This window comes from Megalobrama amblycephala, linkage group LG12 (genome assembly GCF_018812025.1).
Source record: "Megalobrama amblycephala isolate DHTTF-2021 linkage group LG12, ASM1881202v1, whole genome shotgun sequence".
Taxonomy (NCBI): Eukaryota; Metazoa; Chordata; class Actinopteri; order Cypriniformes; family Xenocyprididae; genus Megalobrama; species Megalobrama amblycephala.
The window spans coordinates 17,844,872-17,864,698 of NC_063055.1; the positions used below are offsets into that span (position 1 = coordinate 17,844,872).

General features: G+C 39.1%; 1 long non-coding RNA gene and 1 pseudogene across 1 annotated transcript; both read right to left on the minus strand.

The window, feature by feature from the left end:
• Window positions 1–10,498: 10,498 nt before the first annotated feature.
• LOC125279976 lies at window positions 10,499–12,507 on the minus strand. Its single transcript, XR_007187503.1, has 2 exons — window positions 12,271–12,507; window positions 10,499–11,162 (listed from the first exon to the last, which is right to left on the minus strand). It is a non-coding gene; the product is annotated as an uncharacterized LOC125279976 (long non-coding RNA).
• A 4,094-nt stretch (window positions 12,508–16,601) lies between these two features.
• Window positions 16,602–19,097, minus strand: LOC125280157 (annotated as a pseudogene).
• Between the last annotated feature and the right edge of the window lie 730 nt (window positions 19,098–19,827).

Consider the following 19,827-nt stretch of genomic DNA (forward strand, 5'->3'; position numbering starts at 1 on the left):
ATTTCCTTGCCCTCTTGACTGAAAACCAGTTGATATCTACTCTAACTTTAGCATATTTCTTTTCAACCACAGTAGAAAGTGCTATCAAGTTGGGGTAAATATTTGCCGACTGAATCCCCTGTGTCCCCTTTTCATCCTGTGCTTCTTCCATTGCCATCACAACAAAAAGCAAATTCAGTGTAAACACTAGAGGGTGCTGTTTTACATAGAGGCTTGGCCTGCCACTCTCTGCTTTTATATCTATTGTAGTTCTTTGCTTTTTACCTCTCCCTCCAACTTGTACCTTTCAAGTGCTAACAACATTTGGACACACTTTTGAATGCTATTCAGCAGCCAATTTTCCTTTCCTTGCCATTTTGACTGAGAATCATTTGATATCTACTCTAACTTTAGCATCTTTCTTTTCAAGCAAAGTAGAAAGTGCTATCAAGTTGGGGTAAATATTTGCTGACTGTCTCCCTTGTGTCCACTTTTTATCAGATCTCTTACATTTTAAAGAGCCCCTTTAGATGACTACAAAGAGAAGCATTCCTAATTTAAGACCAAGTGCTTCTCTATAGCTCAGTCATGTTGGTGTTGCAGCATACCCAGTGTAAACACTAGAGGGTGCTGTTTTAAACCAAGAGGTTTAGTCTGCCTTTTCCTGTTTTTGTATTTAGTGTAGGTCTTTCCTTTTAAAATGACTCTGGTCTAAATTTAAGTTTGTCCAGAATCATTTTAAGTTTGTAATTGTTGTATTTGCATGAAGTGCTTTAAAATGTGTAAAAAGTCCACCCATGCTGAAAAATGCTGAGTCGTTCCAAAGATGTTAACACAGCAATCAAAACTTGATTGGCTTCACAAAAAAAAGCAGAGTGTCAACGACCATGGCCATAGCCAAGGGGGTATGGACACCCTTATATTGGGTGCTGGTAAACCACATGGCTCAGACCAGCTCTTCCTAAATACAGGAAACATCTCTGACTGCAAATGATCTCGTCCCACATCCTACCAAGTTTCTGGCTATACACTGGACAAGATTTTCAGCTGCTTCTATTGTCACTATCGGTACCCTCACAATGGCACTGACTCGTCTGTTGTATTTGGTAAGTGCTATTTGTTGGGGTAGTTTCAAGTGATCAGTGCTTCAGGAGACTTCTGGAACTCAACACTATGTTCTCCATGCAATGGTCAATTAAACACAGAGTTCAACACATTAAGATTACTTCAAATGGGAGCATTGATTGATCCTGTGTTCATAAGTGCTTCTCTTTGGGGTAGTTTTAATGAGGAAGTGAGCTACAGGCAAAACTCAACCTCTTTTCTATGAAATTCATTTTTTCAGTCATTTCCAACGATATAATTGCTAACTTGGAGTAACATTTGGACTCTGTGTTGCATCCTCTGCAGCCATGTTTCATTTCCTTGCCCTCTTGACTGAAAACCAGTTGATATCTACTCTAACTTTAGCATATTTCTTTTCAACCACAGTAGAAAGTGCTATCAAGTTGGGGTAAATATTTGCCGACTGAATCCCCTGTGTGCCCTTTTCATCCTGTGCTTCGTCCATTGCCATCACAACAAAAGCAAATTCAGTGTAAACACTAGAGGGTGCTGTTTTACCTAGAGGCTTGGCCTGCCACTCTCTGCTTTTGTATCTATTGTAGTTCTTTGCTTTTTACCTCTCCCTCCAACTTGCTTTCAAGTGCTAACAACATTTGGACTTTGAATGCTATTCAGCAGCCAATTTTCCTCTCCTTGCCATTTTGACTGAGAATCATTTGATATCTACTCTAACTTTAGCATCTTTCTTTTCAAGCAAAGTAGAAAGTGCTATCAAGTTGGGGTAAATATTTGCTGACTGTCTCCCTTGTGTCCACTTTTTATCAGATCTCTTACATTTTAAAGAGCCCCTTTAGATGACTACAAAGAGAAGCATTCCTAATTTAAGAACAAGTGCTTCTCTATAGCTCAGTCATGTTGGTGTTGCAGCATACCCAGTGTAAACACTAGAGGGTGCTGTTTAAACCAAGAGTTTAGTCTGCCTTTTCCTGTTTTTGTATTTAGTGTAGGTCTTTCCTTTTAAAATGACTCTGGTCTAAATTTAAGTTTGTCCAGAGTCTTTTAAGTTTGTAATTGTTGCATTTGCATGAAGTGCTTTAAATGTGTAAAAAGTCCACCCATGCTGAAAAATGCTGAGTCGTTCCAAAGATGTTAACACAGCAATCAAAACTTGATTGGCTTCACAAAAAAAAGCAGAGTGTCAACGACCATGGCCATAGCCAAGGGGGTATGGACACCCTTATATTGGGTGCTGGTAAACCACATGGCTCAGACCAGCTCTTCCTAAATACAGGCAACATCTCTGACTGCAAATGATCTCGTCCCACATCCTACCAAGTTTCTGGCTATACACTGGACAAGATTTCAGCTGCTTCTATTGTCACTATCGGTACCCTCACAATGGCACTGACTCGTCTGTTGTATTTGGTAAGTGCTATTTGTTGGGGTAGTTTCAAGTGATCAGTGCTTCAGGAGACTTCTGGACTCAACACTATGTTCTCCATGCAATGGTCAATTAAACACAGAGTTCAACACATTAAGATTACTTCAAATGGGAGCATTGATTGGTCCTGTGTTCATAAGTGCTTCTCTTTGGGGTAGTTTTAATGAGGAAGTGAGCTACAGGCAAATCTCAACCTCTTTTCTATGAAATTTCATTTTTCAGTCATTTCCAACGATATAATTTGCTAACTTGGAGTAACATTTGGACTCTGTGTTGCATCCTCTGCAGCCATGTTTCATTTCCTTGCCCTCTTGACTGAAAACCAGTTGATATCTACTCTAACTTTAGCATTTTTCTTTTCAACCACAGTAGAAAGTGCTATCAAGTTGGGGTAAATATTTGCTGACTGACTCCCCTGTGTCCACTTTTCATCCTGTGCTTCTTCCATTGCCATCACAACAAAAGCAAATTCAGTGTAAACACTAGAGGGTGCTGTTTTACCTAGAGGCTTGGCCTGCCGCTCTCTGCTTTTATATCTATTGTAGTTCTTTGCTTTTTACCTCTCCCTCCAACTTGTACCTTTCAAGTGCTAACAACATTTGGACACACTTTTGAATGCTATTCAGCAGCCAATTTTCCTTTCCTTGCCATTTTGACTGAGAATCATTTGATATCTACTCTAACTTTAGCATCTTCTTTTCAAGCAAAGTAGAAAGTGCTATCAAGTTGGGGTAAATATTTGCTGACTGTCTCCCTTGTGTCCACTTTTTATCAGATCTCTTACATTTTAAAGAGCCCCTTTAGATGACAACAAAAAGCAGAGTGTCAACGACCATGGCCATAGCCAAGGGGGTATGGACACCCTTATATTGGGTGCTGGTAAACCACATGGCTCAGACCAGCTCTTCCTAAATACAGGCAACATCTCTGACTGCAAATGATCTCGTCCCACATCCTACCAAGTTTCTGGCTATACACTGGACAAGATTTTCAGCTGCTTCTATTGTCACTATCGGTACCCTCACAATGGCACTGACTCGTCTGTTGTATTTGGTAAGTGCTATTTGTTGGGGTAGTTTCAAGTGATCAGTGCTTCAGGAGACTTCTGGAACTCAACACTATGTTCTCCATGCAATGGTCAATTAAACACAGAGTTCAACACATTAAGATTACTTCAAATGGGAGCATTGATTGGTCCTGTGTTCATAAGTGCTTCTCTTTGGGGTAGTTTTAATGAAGAAGTGAGCTACAGGCAAAACTCAACCTCTTTTCTATGAAATTTCATTTTTCAGTCATTTCCAACGATATAATTGCTAACTTGGAGTAACATTTGGACTCTGTGTTGCATCCTCTGCAGCCATGTTTCATTTCCTTGCCCTCTTGACTGAAAACCAGTTGATATCTACTCTAACTTTAGCATATTTCTTTTCAACCAAAAGTAGAAAGTGCTATCAAGTTAGGGTAAATATTTGCCGACTGAATCCCCTGTGTCCCCTTTTCATCCTGTGCTTCTTCCATTGCCATCACAACAAAAGCAAATTCAGTGTAAACACTAGAGGGTGCTGTTTACCTAGAGCTTGGCCTGCCACTCTCTGCTTTTGTATCTATTGTAGTTCTTGCTTTTTACCTCTCCCTCCAACTTGTACCTTTCAAGTGCTAACAACATTTGGACACACTTTTGAATGCTATTCAGCAGCCAATTTTCCTTTCCTTGCCATTTTGACTGAGAATCATTTGATATCTACTCTAACTTTAGCATCTTTCTTTTCAAGCAAAGTAGAAAGTGCTATCAAGTTGGGTAAATATTTGCTGACTGTCTCCCTTATGTCCACTTTTTATCAGATCTCTTACATTTTAAAGAGCCCCTTTAGATGACTACAAAGAGAAGCATTCCTAATTTAAGAACAAGTGCTTCTTTATAGCTCAGTCATGTTGGTGTTGCAGCATACCCAGTGTAAACACTAGAGGGTGCTGTTTTAAACAAGAGGTTTAGTCTGCCTTTTCCTGTTTTTGTATTTAGCGTAGGTCTTTCCTTTTAAAATGACTCTGGTCTAAATTTAAGTTTGTCCAGAGTCATTTTAAGTTTGTAATTGTTGCATTTGCATGAAGTGCTTTAAATGTGTAAAAAGTCCACCCATGCTGAAAAATGCTGAGTCGTTCCAAAGATGTTAACACAGCAATCAAAACTTGATTGGCTTCACAAAAAAAAAAAAAAAAAAAAAAAAGCAGAGTGTCAACGACCATGGCCATAGCCAAGGGGGTATGGACACCCTTATATTGGGTGCTGGTAAACCACATGGCTCAGACCAGCTCTTCCTAAATACAGGCAACATCTCTGACTGCAAATGATCTCGTCCCACATCCTACCAAATTTCTGGCTATACACTGGACAAGATTTTCAGCTGCTTCTATTGTCACTATCGGTACCCTCACAATGGCACTGACTCGTCTGTTGTATTTGGTAAGTGCTATTTGTTGGGGTAGTTTCAAGTGATCAGTGCTTCAGGAGACTTCTGGAACTCAACACTATGTTCTCCATGCAATGGTCAATTAAACACAGAGTTCAACACATTAAGATTACTTCAAATGGGAGCATTGATTGGTCCTGTGTTCATAAGTGCTTCTCTTTGGGGTAGTTTTAATGAGGAAGTGAGCTACAGGCAAAACTCAACCTCTTTTCTATGAAATTTCATTTTTCAGTCATTTCCAACGATATAATTGCTAACTTGGAGTAACATTTGGACTCTGTGTTGCATCCTCTGCAGCCATGTTTCATTTCCTTGCCATTTTGACTGAGAATCATTTGATATCTACTCTAACTTTAGCATCTTTCTTTTCAAGCAAAGTAGAAAGTGCTATCAAGTTGGGGTAAATATTTGCTGACTGTCTCCCTTGTGTCCACTTTTTATCAGATCTCTTACATTTTAAAGAGCCCCTTTAGATGACTACAAAGAGAAGCATTCCTAATTTAAGAACAAGTGCTTCTTTATAGCTCAGTCATGTTGGTGTTGCAGCATACCCAGTGTAAACACTAGAGGGTGCTGTTTTAAACCAAGAGGTTTAGTCTGCCTTTTCCTGTTTTTGTATTTAGTGTAGGTCTTTCCTTTTAAAATGACTCTGGTCTAAATTTAAGTTTGTCCAGAGTCATTTTAAGTTTGTAATTGTTGCATTTGCATGAAGTGCTTTAAATGTGTAAAAAGTCCACCCATGCTGAAAAATGCTGAGTCGTTCCAAAGATGTTAACACAGCAATCAAAACTTGATTGGCTTCACAAAAAAAAAAAAAAAAAAAGCAGAGTGTCAACGACCATGGCCATAGCCAAGGGGGTATGGACACCCTTATATTGGGTGCTGGTAAACCACATGGCTCAGACCAGCTCTTCCTAAATACAGGCAACATCTCTGACTGCAAATGATCTCGTCCCACATCCTACCAAGTTTCTGGCTATACACTGGACAAGATTTTCAGCTGCTTCTATTGTCACTATCGGTACCCTCACAATGGCACTGACTCGTCTGTTGTATTTGGTAAGTGCTATTTGTTGGGGTAGTTTCAAGTGATCAGTGCTTCAGGAGACTTCTGGAACTCAACACTATGTTCTCCATGCAATGGTCAATTAAACACAGAGTTCAACACATTAAGATTACTTCAAATGGGAGCATTGATTGGTCCTGTGTTCATAAGTGCTTCTCTTTGGGGTAGTTTTAATGAGGAAGTGAGCTACAGGCAAAACTCAACCTCTTTTCTATGAAATTTCATTTTTCAGTCATTTCCAACGATATAATTGCTAACTTGGAGTAACATTTGGACTCTGTGTTGCATCCTCTGCAGCCATGTTTCATTTCCTTGCCATTTTGACTGAGAATCATTTGATATCTACTCTAACTTTAGCATCTTTCTTTTCAAGCAAAGTAGAAAGTGCTATCAAGTTGGGGTAAATATTTGCTGACTGTCTCCCTTATGTCCACTTTTTATCAGATCTCTTACATTTTAAAGAGCCCCTTTAGATGACTACAAAGAGAAGCATTCCTAATTTAAGAACAAGTGCTTCTTTATAGCTCAGTCATGTTGGTGTTGCAGCATACCCAGTGTAAACACTAGAGGGTGCTGTTTTAAACCAAGAGGTTTAGTCTGCCTTTTCCTGTTTTTGTATTTAGTGTAGGTCTTTCCTTTTAAAATGACTCTGGTCTAAATTTAAGTTTGTCCAGAGTCATTTTAAGTTTGTAATTGTTGCATTTGCATGAAGTGCTTTAAATGTGTAAAAAGTCCACCCATGCTGAAAAATGCTGAGTCGTTCCAAAGATGTTAACACAGCAATCAAAACTTGATTGGCTTCACAAAAAAAAGCAGAGTGTCAACGACCATGGCCATAGCCAAGGGGGTATGGACACCCTTATATTGGGTGCTGGTAAACCACATGGCTCAGACCAGCTCTTCCTAAATACAGGCAACATCTCTGACTGCAAATGATCTCGTCCCACATCCTACCAAAGTTTCTGGCTATACACTGGACAAGATTTTCAGCTGCTTCTATTGTCACTATCGGTACCCTCACAATGGCACTGACTCGTCTGTTGTATTTGGTAAGTGCTATTTGTTGGGGTAGTTTCAAGTGATCAGTGCTTCAGGAGACTTCTGGAACTCAACACTATGTTCTCCATGCAATGGTCAATTAAACACAGAGTTCAACACATTAAGATTACTTCAAATGGGAGCATTGATTGGTCCTGTGTTCATAAGTGCTTCTCTTTGGGGTAGTTTTAATGAGGAAGTGAGCTACAGGCAAAACTCAACTCTTTTCTATGAAATTTCATTTTTCAGTCATTTCCAACGATATAATTGCTAACTTGGAGTAACATTTGGACTCTGTGTTGCATCCTCTGCAGCCATGTTTCATTTCCTTGCCCTCTTGACTGAAAACCAGTTGATATCTACTCTAACTTTAGCATATTTCTTTTCAACCACAGTAGAAAGTGCTATCAAGTTGGGGTAAATATTTGCCGACTGAATCCCCTGTGTGCCCTTTTCATCCTGTGCTTCGTCCATTGCCATCACAACAAAAGCAAATTCAGTGTAAACACTAGAGGGTGCTGTTTTACCTAGAGGCTTGGCCTGCCACTCTCTGCTTTTGTATCTATTGTAGTTCTTTGCTTTTTACCTCTCCCTCCAACTTGTACCTTTCAAGTGCTAACAACATTTGGACACACTTTTGAATGCTATTCAGCAGCCAATTTTCCTTTCCTTGCCATTTTGACTGAGAATCATTTGATATCTACTCTAACTTTAGCATCTTTCTTTTCAAGCAAAGTAGAAAGTGCTATCAAGTTGGGGTAAATATTTGCTGACTGTCTCCCTTGTGTCCACTTTTTATCAGATCTCTTACATTTTAAAGAGCCCCTTTAGATGACTACAAAGAGAAGCATTCCTAATTTAAGAACAAGTGCTTCTCTATAGCTCAGTCATGTTGGTGTTGCAGCATACCCAGTGTAAACACTAGAGGGTGCTGTTTTAAACCAAGAGGTTTAGTCTGCCTTTTCCTGTTTTTGTATTTAGTGTAGGTCTTTCCTTTTAAAATGACTCTGGTCTAAATTTAAGTTTGTCCAGAGTCATTTTAAGTTTGTAATTGTTGCATTTGCATGAAGTGCTTTAAATGTGTAAAAAGTCCACCCATGCTGAAAAATGCTGAGTCGTTCCAAAGATGTTAACACAGCAATCAAAACTTGATTGGCTTCACAAAAAAAAAAAAAAAAAAAAGCAGAGTGTCAACGACCATGGCCATAGCCAAGGGGGTATGGACACCCTTATATTGGGTGCTGGTAAACCACATGGCTCAGACCAGCTCTTCCTAAATACAGGCAACATCTCTGACTGCAAATGATCTCGTCCCACATCCTACCAAGTTTCTGGCTATACACTGGACAAGATTTTCAGCTGCTTCTATTGTCACTATCGGTACCCTCACAATGGCACTGACTCGTCTGTTGTATTTGGTAAGTGCTATTTGTTGGGGTAGTTTCAAGTGATCAGTGCTTCAGGAGACTTCTGGAACTCAACACTATGTTCTCCATGCAATGGTCAATTAAACACAGAGTTCAACACATTAAGATTACTTCAAATGGGAGCATTGATTGGTCCTGTGTTCATAAGTGCTTCTCTTTGGGGTAGTTTTAATGAGGAAGTGAGCTACAGGCAAAACTCAACCTCTTTTCTATGAAATTTCATTTTTCAGTCATTTCCAACGATATAATTGCTAACTTGGAGTAACATTTGGACTCTGTGTTGCATCCTCTGCAGCCATGTTTCATTTCCTTGCCCTCTTGACTGAAAACCAGTTGATATCTACTCTAACTTTAGCATCTTTCTTTTCAAGCAAAGTAGAAAGTGCTATCAAGTTGGGGTAAATATTTGCTGACTGTCTCCCTTGTGTCCACTTTTTATCAGATCTCTTACATTTTAAAAAGCCCCTTTAGATGACTACAAAGAGAAGCATTCCTAATTTAAGAACAAGTGCTTCTCTATAGCTCAGTCATGTTGGTGTTGCAGCATACCCAGTGTAAACACTAGAGGGTGCTGTTTTAAACCAAGAGGTTTAGTCTGCCTTTTCCTGTTTTTGTATTTAGTGTAGGTCTTTCCTTTTAAAATGACTCTGGTCTAAATTTAAGTTTGTCCAGAGTCATTTTAAGTTTGTAATTGTTGCATTTGCATGAAGTGCTTTAAATGTGTAAAAAGTCCACCCATGCTGAAAAATGCTGAGTCGTTCCAAAGATGTTAACACAGCAATCAAAACTTGATTGGCTTCACAAAAAAAAAAAAAAAAAAAAAAGCAGAGTGTCAACGACCATGGCCATAGCCAAGGGGGTATGGACACCCTTATATTGGGTGCTGGTAAACCACATGGCTCAGACCAGCTCTTCCTAAATACAGGCAACATCTCTGACTGCAAATGATCTCGTCCCACATCCTACCAAGTTTCTGGCTATACACTGGACAAGATTTTCAGCTGCTTCTATTGTCACTATCGGTACCCTCACAATGGCACTGACTCGTCTGTTGTATTTGGTAAGTGCTATTTGTTGGGGTAGTTTCAAGTGATCAGTGCTTCAGGAGACTTCTGGAACTCAACACTATGTTCTCCATGCAATGGTCAATTAAACACAGAGTTCAACACATTAAGATTACTTCAAATGGGAGCATTGATTGGTCCTGTGTTCATAAGTGCTTCTCTTTGGGGTAGTTTTAATGAGGAAGTGAGCTACAGGCAAAACTCAACCTCTTTTCTATGAAATTTCATTTTTCAGTCATTTCCAACGATATAATTGCTAACTTGGAGTCATTTGGACTCTGTGTTGCATCCTCTGCAGCCATGTTTCATTTCCTTGCCATTTTGACTGAGAATCATTTGATATCTACTTTAACTTTAGCATCTTTCTTTTCAACAAGTAGAAAGTGCTATCAAGTTGGGGTAAATATTTGCCGACTGAATCCCCTGTGTGCCCTTTTCATCCTGTGCTTCGTCCATTGCCATCACAACAAAAGCAAATTCAGTGTAAACACTAGAGGGTGCTGTTTTACCTAGAGGCTTGGCCTGCCACTCTCTGCTTTTATATCTATTGTAGTTCTATGCTTTTTACCTCTCCCTCCAACTTGTACCTTTCAAGTGCTAACAACATTGTGACACACTTTTGCATCCTCTCAGCAGCCAATTTTCCTTTCCTTGCCATTTTGACTGAGAATCATTTGATATCTACTCTAACTTTAGCATCTTTCTTTTCAAGCAAAGTAGAAAGTGCTATCAAGTTGGGGTAAATATTTGCTGACTGTCTCCCTTGTGTCCACTTTTTATCAGATCTCTTACATTTTAAAGAGCCCCTTTAGATGACTACAAAGAGAAGCATTCCTAATTTAAGAACAAGTGCTTCTTCTATAGCTCAGTCATGTTGGTGTTGCAGCATACCCAGTGTAAACACTAGAGGGTGCTGTTTTAAACCAAGAGGTTTAGTCTGCCTTTTCCTGTTTTTGTATTTAGTGTAGGTCTTTCCTTTTAAAATGACTCTGGTCTAAATTTAAGTTTGTCCAGAGTCATTTTAAGTTTGTAATTGTTGCATTTGCATGAAGTGCTTTAAATGTGTAAAAAGTCCACCCATGCTGAAAAATGCTGAGTCGTTCCAAAGATGTTAACATAGCAATCAAAACTTGATTGGCTTCACAAAAAAAAAAAAAAAAAAAAAAAGCAGAGTGTCAACGACCATGGCCATAGCCAAGGGGGTATGGACACCCTTATATTGGGTGCTGGTAAACCACATGGCTCAGACCAGCTCTTCCTAAATACAGGCAACATCTCTGACTGCAAATGATCTCGTCCCACATCCTACCAAGTTTCTGGCTATACACTGGACAAGATTTTCAGCTGCTTCTATTGTCACTATCGGTACCCTCACAATGGCACTGACTCGTCTGTTGTATTTGGTAAGTGCTATTTGTTGGGGTAGTTTCAAGTGATCAGTGCTTCAGGAGACTTCTGGAACTCAACACTATGTTCTCCATGCAATGGTCAATTAAACACAGAGTTCAACACATTAAGATTACTTCAAATGGGAGCATTGATTGGTCCTGTGTTCATAAGTGCTTCTCTTTGGGGTAGTTTTAATGAGGAAGTGAGCTACAGGCAAAACTCAACCTCTTTTCTACTCTGTGTTGATCCTCTGCAATTTCATTTTTCAGATATCTACTCTAACTTTCATTTCCAACGATATAATTGCTAACTTGCCATCACAACAAAAGAGTAACATTTGGACTCTGTGTTGCATCCTCTGCAGCCATGTTTCATTTCCTTGCCATTTTGACTGAGAATCATTTGATATCTACTCTAACTTTAGCATCTTTCTTTTCAAGCAAAGTAGAAAGTGCTATCAAGTTGGGGTAAATATTTGCTGACTGTCTCCCTTGTGTCCACTTTTTATCAGATCTCTTACATTTTAAAGAGCCCCTTTAGATGACTACAAAGAGAAGCATTCCTAATTTAAGAACAAGTGCTTCTCTATAGCTCAGTCATGTTGGTGTTGCAGCATACCCAGTGTAAACACTAGAGGGTGCTGTTTTAAACCAAGAGGTTTAGTCTGCCTTTTCCTGTTTTTGTATTTAGTGTAGGTCTTTCCTTTTAAAATGACTCTGGTCTAAATTTAAGTTTGTCCAGAGTCATTTTAAGTTTGTAATTGTTGCATTTGCATGAAGTGCTTTAAATGTGTAAAAAGTCCACCCATGCTGAAAAATGCTGAGTCGTTCCAAAGATGTTAACACAGCAATCAAAACTTGATTGGCTTCACAAAAAAAAAAAAAAAGCAGAGTGTCAACGACCATGGCCATAGCCAAGGGGGTATGGACACCCTTATATTGGGTGCTGGTAAACCACATGGCTCAGACCAGCTCTTCCTAAATACAGGCAACATCTCTGAATGCAAATGATCTCGTCCCACATCCTACCAAGTTTCTGGCTACACACTGGACAAGATTTTCAGCTGCTTCTATTGTCATTATCGGTACCCTCACAATGGCACTGACTCGTCTGTTGTATTTGGTAAGTGCTATTTGTTGGGGTAGTTTCAAGTGATCAGTGCTTCAGGAGACTTCTGGAACTCAACACTATGTTCTCCATGCAATGGTCAATTAAACACAGAGTTCAACACATTAAGATTACTTCAAATGGGAGCATTGATTGGTCCTGTGTTCATAAGTGCTTCTCTTTGGGGTAGTTTTAATGAGGAAGTGAGCTACAGGCAAATCTCAACCTCTTTTCTATGAAATTTCATTTTTCAGTCATTTCCAACGATATAATTGCTAACTTGGAGTAACATTTGGACTCTGTGTTGCATCCTCTGCAGCCATGTTTCATTTCCTTGCCCTCTTGACTGAAAACCAGTTGATATCTACTCTAACTTTAGCATATTTCTTTTCAACCACAGTAGAAAGTGCTATCAAGTTGGGGTAAATATTTGCCGACTGACTCCCCTGTGTCCACTTTTCATCCTGTGCTTCTTCCATTGCCATCACAACAAAAAGCAAATTCCAGTGTAAACACTAGAGGGTGCTGTTTTACCTAGAGGCTCGGCCTGAAATTATAATAACATAATAATATGATAATAACCGAAATGATCATACAGTGAGAGAGGAAATGTTTTCTTTCTTCACTTCGGTCAGTCCTGTGGATGTTTTAAAGGTGCTTTAAAAATAAATAAACTTATACTTATAAACTTAAACTTCTTTATATAACTTTATACTTCTTTTCAGGAGTACTGCTATTCTGGAGGCAAAGCTGGGATAGATGTTACACAGTTCATCCCCCTTGATCAGCAGGAACTGCCTAGCGACATTCATCCCTTAACTACCCAGTTGTAGAGAAGTTTAGTAAAGTGACAAGGTAGAACTAAACAACCCTCCGTAGGCTAGACCATCCCATTTAACAACGCTCAGTCCGACCTTCACGGCCTTCCAAGGATGCTGCCTCTGAAGTCTGAGTCCTTCGAAGGATGCAGCCTCTGTATTGGAACACAGCTATAGTCACTTTGAAACAATACAGTAAAGATGGATGCTCTGCAAAGCATTCAGGAAGAAATTGACAAGAGACTGTGTATATTGCCAAGAGAAAAGTTGATTGAACTGCATGAGTCATTTCCTTGAAATCCATGCAGAGGATGTAGCAAACATCTAGTCAGTCCTGAATCATCTGTAAGTCACAGTTATCTTTTCATTTTTTTTATTTCATGGCAGAAACAAGCTTCCGTAGTCTAGGACCAGCATTGCTTTGGTGATTATAAAGGCAGCATTCTCTGCACGCTTTCTAGGCTCTATATAATCTATACAGAATTTGAATAGAAGTTTTGTTTTGCTTAAAAGTCATGCTTCTAAGAGGGCTGTTTTTTTTTCTGAAAGGTTTTAGTGTGACATTCATCTAACATGTTTTTAAATGTTCCTACATGTTTCAGAATGTCTATAGAACATTCAAAAGTAACATTCCCATAATGTTTGCATTTAAAAAATATAAAATGAAATGTTCCCTTAAAGCCAGGGACACACTTAACGACTAGCTGAAACAGACTGAACTCAACAAACTATATGATTTTAAATGCTGACTATAAACACAGACTGAGCGCAACTAGCTTGGGCATGATCAGTCATAAGTATCAAATTACATTCATAATTGGTCTTACAATTGAAAAGACCATATAATAATCACAATTTTATAGTTGGTAGGTCACATTTTATATTAGGTGGCCTTAACTACTATTTAACCAACTGATACAATTTACTTACTATGTACTGTACATACATGTTATATGTTGCAATTACATTTAAAGTATTTGCATTTAAATAACATTTGTAATTGCACAGTTAAATGTACCCCTATCATTAAATGTCACAGGACCAGTTGTACTCTCACAAGGTCAGAAGATATGTTTCCAGTCCTTGAGGTAAGCATACAGGTTAGTAGCATACAACGAGACCGGACAGTGAGTGTGTGTGAGTGTTGGCTTTTTGAAGTGCTGGTGATTGCGGTGATAATGATGTGCAGGTGCCGGTGATTAGTACTCGGGAGATGGAGTGCGCTGGGATTGAGTGAGGGTGGAGCCTGGCGTGTCTGTTACATATATTACATAAACACAGATTTTTATTTTGCAAACGATTAATCACGATTAATCGTTGTGCAGCCCTAATCACAACCACGGTTGAGGCAAAGTCACATGAGTTTTTTGTTGCGCATCGAGGGATTCATTTGTAAATGTGTTTATGCACGTCTTATCACTTAAAAAATGTATCCACCTCAATTGAGCGCATAACTTTTTTATGCACATTTTTAGAAAGTATGCGCATCTTGGCATTTCCATCCAGCATTGGTTTTATGCAATATCCCAAAATGTGCATAAAAATAGATGGATGGAAATGCCAAGATGCGCATAAATTCTAAAAATGTGCATAAAAAAGTTATGCGCTCAATTGAGGTGGATACATTTTTTAAGTGATAAGACGTGCATAAACACATTTACAAATGAATCCCTCGATGCGCAACAAAAAAACTCATGTGACTGCCTCAACCGTGGTTGTGATTAGGGCTGCACAACGATTAATCGTGATTAATCGTTTGCAAAATAAAAACCTGTGTTTATGTAATATATGTAACAGACACGCCAGGCTCCACCCTCACTCAATCCCAGCGCACTCCATCTCCCGAGTACTAATCACCGCCACCTGCACATCATTATCACCGCAATCACCAGCACTTCAAAAAGCCAACACTCACACACACTCACTGTCCGGTCTCGTTGTATGCTACTAACCTGTATGCTTACCTCAAGGACTCCAGACGATCTACTTACCTGTCTCTGACGTTTCCAGTTTCCCTCCTGTGTTCCTCCTCATGTGTGTGAGTGTCTCCAGTCTCCTGTGTTCCAAGTCTCCAGTCTCCTGTGTTCCAAGTCTCCAGCGCGATCCATTCTCTCCACTCCTGCAAACATCAGCAAGATTTCATCATCATTCTTCACCTTTCATCACCCGCACTGCTGTTCACACTCTGCTGACATCAATAAACTTACCTGTTTATTTTACATCTGCCTCAGTCCCTTCTGTACTGTAACAATATATGTGTGTTCTGTGTATAATAATTATGTATATATAAATACATGCACATACATGTATAAATTTAAGAAATATATACATATATATTTTATATATAATTTTTTCTTAAATATATAAATGTATGTGCATGTACTTATATATACATTTTAATTATTATACACAGAACACACACATATATTACATAACAGACTTTTATTTTGCAAACGATTAATCGCGAGTAATCGTTGTGCAGCCCTAGTTGTGATTATATAACTGGACTAACCAGCATATCAGTTTCATTGCACAGCATCTCAAATGTTGTTTTAGATATTTTAGAAAGTCTGTCATCAAAATGATTTGGTATAATTCCCTTAATAATTCCCCTCATAATGTATTTAAGAGTGCTTTATTTAAGGTATCCTAACCTAGTTAGGAGTAACAAGATGGCAGCCAGCAGAGAGGAGGAGGCCACACACTTTTCAACACAGATATAATGTATTGGAGTTATGTATATGTATTATGTTATGTAGCATATATTATTAAATGATGACAGGGAGTTGATAAAACGATACAGGATTGATCGTAAAGGTATCCTTTTTGTAACTGACCTTGTAAGAAATGTAATAACTTCTCCCACGCTACAAATCAGTGCTCTGACTGCAGTAATGAAAGTAATAATGAAATTGCTCTAGACCAGCAAACTGCCAAAAGCTTCTGCTTTTATAGAGTTGGTACCTCATAATAGTCCAGCCTATAATAGTCTGCAGTACAGATGGTAGGCTGTAGTCCTGGAAGCTGGAAGAGATCAGATGGCTCACAGTTCACTGTAGAAGTGTTGAGAGTTGCTATTTTAACTCCAATGGACACACAGAGTAGGAGTAAACTGTAGCCATGTAGGACAGTAGTATTACAACACAACTGTAACACAGTTCGTAGAACAGGGAAGAAGGAGGCGGGAACCAACGAACATTCAACAACTTTTTAATCGTATAAAAATAACAAACAACAAAACAAAGTAAAAAAGTAAAGGGGGTAAGGACAGACGAGGTGAGAGAAAAGGAGAAGGAAGCATCAGGAGCTCCTCCATGAGAAACTCTAGACTGATGTGGCACGCAGGTGGCGCTCATCATCAATCACACACCCGGCCTCTCCCCGTTCTCACGCCCCTCTCGCCATCGTCCTGCTTGCCAACACTTACCCCCATTGCCCCTCACAAGCTGGGGAGTACTCCCAAGACTGCGCTCTACTCCCCCATCTAGGGGGACCTGTCACGGCAGCCGCAGCACCTGGAGGTATGGACAGAAGAGGTGAGAGAAAAGGAGATGGAAGCATCAGGAGCTACAGGTGGCGCTCCTCATCAATCACGCCACCGGCTTCACGCTAACATGGTGTCAATCACGCCACCGGCCTCACCCCGTTCTCACGGCTTTCACCCTCGTCCTGCTTGCCACAACAACAACTGGAGAGGAAGCCACCGATAAACCTTTCCCATGTCTTATTAAGAGATAACTTAAAGGCTACGACTGAGAATAAATCCAAACATGCAATCGATTATGTTGTTACAAATAATACTGGAGATGGGCGCAATAAACCAGATCATCTCCTCAAAAAGGTTTTGAATGATTAAGCCTGAGTGAATCGCCACAATCAGCAGGGTCAAATGAGTCCTGATGAACATGCAGAATGGCAGGCGATTGAGTTTCTTCACCAGACTCAAAACAACCATGCAGAACCCTACGAGGTACAGGGCAAAGGGAATGAAGTGATGGTATTTGCTGAGCATGTGTACAGACTCCTCCCTCTGCACCAGAGTGAAAAAATAATCTCTGATCTTTTCCTCATAGAAGAAGTAGCTCACACACAGCAGGAAGTACAAGCTTACGGTTCTGAACCATGGTATGTGGTAACAGTGATACACTCTGTAACCAGTTGTGATGATCTGATGGAAGCACTTGATCAGAAAGCATGGCATCATCATCATCATCAGAGCCATCGGACCCAGATTTACAATGATAATGAAGAAGAAGGAGGAGATCATAGCCGGAGTGAGAATCTCCCATGCATAGCTGTCCCACAAGTTCTTCAATCGTAAGGTAAGGCCTGAGGGTAACTTTGTTGAGAACCTCTGGTGTGTCATCAGCAGGAACGGAAACTTCAGGAACCTCAGAGTCTGATTTAGTCTCGTTGTCCGAGGCTCCATCTCTCTCCTTATCCTCTGAGTGCTGATGTTGCAGCTCTAATTGAAGAGGTTCAGAATAACCCTCCTAGAAGAAAGACAATTCTTATGATGGTTAGATGGAGACAGACATGTCAATTTTCCTTAATTAAATTCTAAGCATGTAGAGCAGGGGTGTCCAATCCTGCTCCTGGAGGGCCACTCCAACACACCTGCCTGGAAGTTTTTAATGATCCTAAAGACATTTATTAGCTTGTTTGGGTGTGTTTAATTAAAATTAATTAATTAAAAATCGGGCTAGATAATGGTGATTGCACACCCCTGATGTAGAGCATGTCTTATGGGTCAAGTGTTCTAAAGTTGTTGACATACAGTACATATAAGAATATACAAATATAAGGACAGGGAAAATAATTTACTATACAAATAATTTAAGTAAAAAAGATCTCAGCTTTAGGCCATCACCCAAGCAAATCCCTGAATAAATGGTGCCAAAGCTGCCTTTACTTAGCTGAATGCTGATTTTATCGCTGCAACTGTTGATGTCTGTTCAAAGAAAAATAAGAGTTGTTAACATGAAATGTCAAGCGGTGTCCTGCAGAGGACATACTTCTAAAACTAAAACAATATTTATCTATTCATACATTAATTGAGATACTACATTGGATAGTTTTTAGAAATTAATTAGTCACATTACAAGACTATTTATGTAATAAAAATATTTTTCCCAGTGTAAAATACAACTTCACTTTATACATACATACAAATTGAAATGAAATCTTGCTCAATGTAAAAAAAAAAAAAAAAAAAAAAAAAGTTAATTTACATGTTATCAACTACCCTGAAAGAAATTGCACTTTTAAGTCAATTTAAACCATCAAACTCCTGATGGTTCTGTGTCCAAGTAAAAAAAAAAAAAAAAAGATCTTGTATCAAACGTGTATTGAGTTATGTTAGGATTGTGGTAGCAAACTCACCCATTATTGTTTCCTCATTATCCTTCAGCTGGCTTGACTGAGATGCCACAGTGTCCACTGCTGGATTATCCGAAGCTTGTGGGACATCGACTCTACAGTCTGACACATCAGAGACTGGAACCTGGGAGATGTCGATTGATTTGACATTAAACTCGCACATGACACTGTTGAGAGCATAGAGGACCTCAGCACTCCATTCAGATGCATCACCAACAAAATCATAAAAGGCGTCATCATCATCAGTTTTAGGGGGACTGATGGGTTCTTCCACAGTAGGGAGGACTTCTGGATTACTGGTAGTATGCTGAGAAGTTTGACCTAAAGAGGGTAATGACATCAACATAACCATATAAATAAATACTGCAGCTAAGCTTGCTATAAATTATGGCATTCTCACAGGACACTTTCTTGTTTTCCAACTAAAAATAGTTAAACATGCATTGAGGTCCCTATGTTAAGTTGAATTCTGTAGTAAAATTTCAGTTTTTAATTGTGCATATACATTGATTGTTCTGTGGCAAATTAAGTTACAAATTAAGTTACAGATTAAGTTACAGACTTCGACTGTGGCCCTTCCAAAACATAAAAATGTAGACACTAGTAAACACAGTGTTACATATTCTCATAACATGGACATTTATTTAAATTAGGCCTACCATCAGTACTACCCACTGGTTGTAGATCACTCTGGTCAACTTTTTCATCTTGACCTGAGTTTGTGTTCTTGACTTCTCTCCTTTCTCTCAGAAGTAAAGCAGTCAGTCCCAGTAAGGTAAGTAGTACCATTTTGAATGTGGTAACTACCATAAGCTGCCAGATGTGCAAATGAACACTTTACTGAGCAACTAGCAACAAAATGAGAATCCACGTATGAAGCTGCAAGATCTGCAAAGTAACTACAATGAGCAATTAACTGTAAGTGATGCAGATTGAACAAAGTGAGTCTCTTCATACCAGTGTTGCCAGATTGGAAATGTCCAATTATCGTACCAGAAGCTCAAAATTATCGTATTTGGAAGAAAATTATCGTACATGACTTTTTAGTATAGGTAAATGAACTAAATTAATAACTAATGATTTTTATAACGGAAAGAATCAATACTGAACTAACTTAAGCTGGACAATCACACTATTTTAGCTGCTGTACAACCAAAATGATGTTCCCTTTATCTCTGTAAAGCTATACTTTGACACAATCTGCATTGTAAAAAGCGCTGTATAAATAAATAAAGGTGACATGACGAGTCAAATGTACAGAATACAGCTTTATCTATAGACCAACAACTTTTTGACATGACCTGCAAATTACCACAATACATAAATAATTTGGCGTACCTTAGTGAGAAACAACTGACCTAAGCGCCGCGGCAGGAACGTTAACTTGTGCTCGTGAGAGAGAGTCATTCTCCACGATTATTGGCCGAGAAGATGTAACATGAGATGAGATGGAAGACATGCGTAACAAAGTTCACGTTCTCCTTACAACCATGATGTAGAGGATCCACACAGCTAGATCAATGAACCGATTATAAGGACCATCATTTGAAGTGTCACAAAATACTGAAATTATCGTACATTATGGG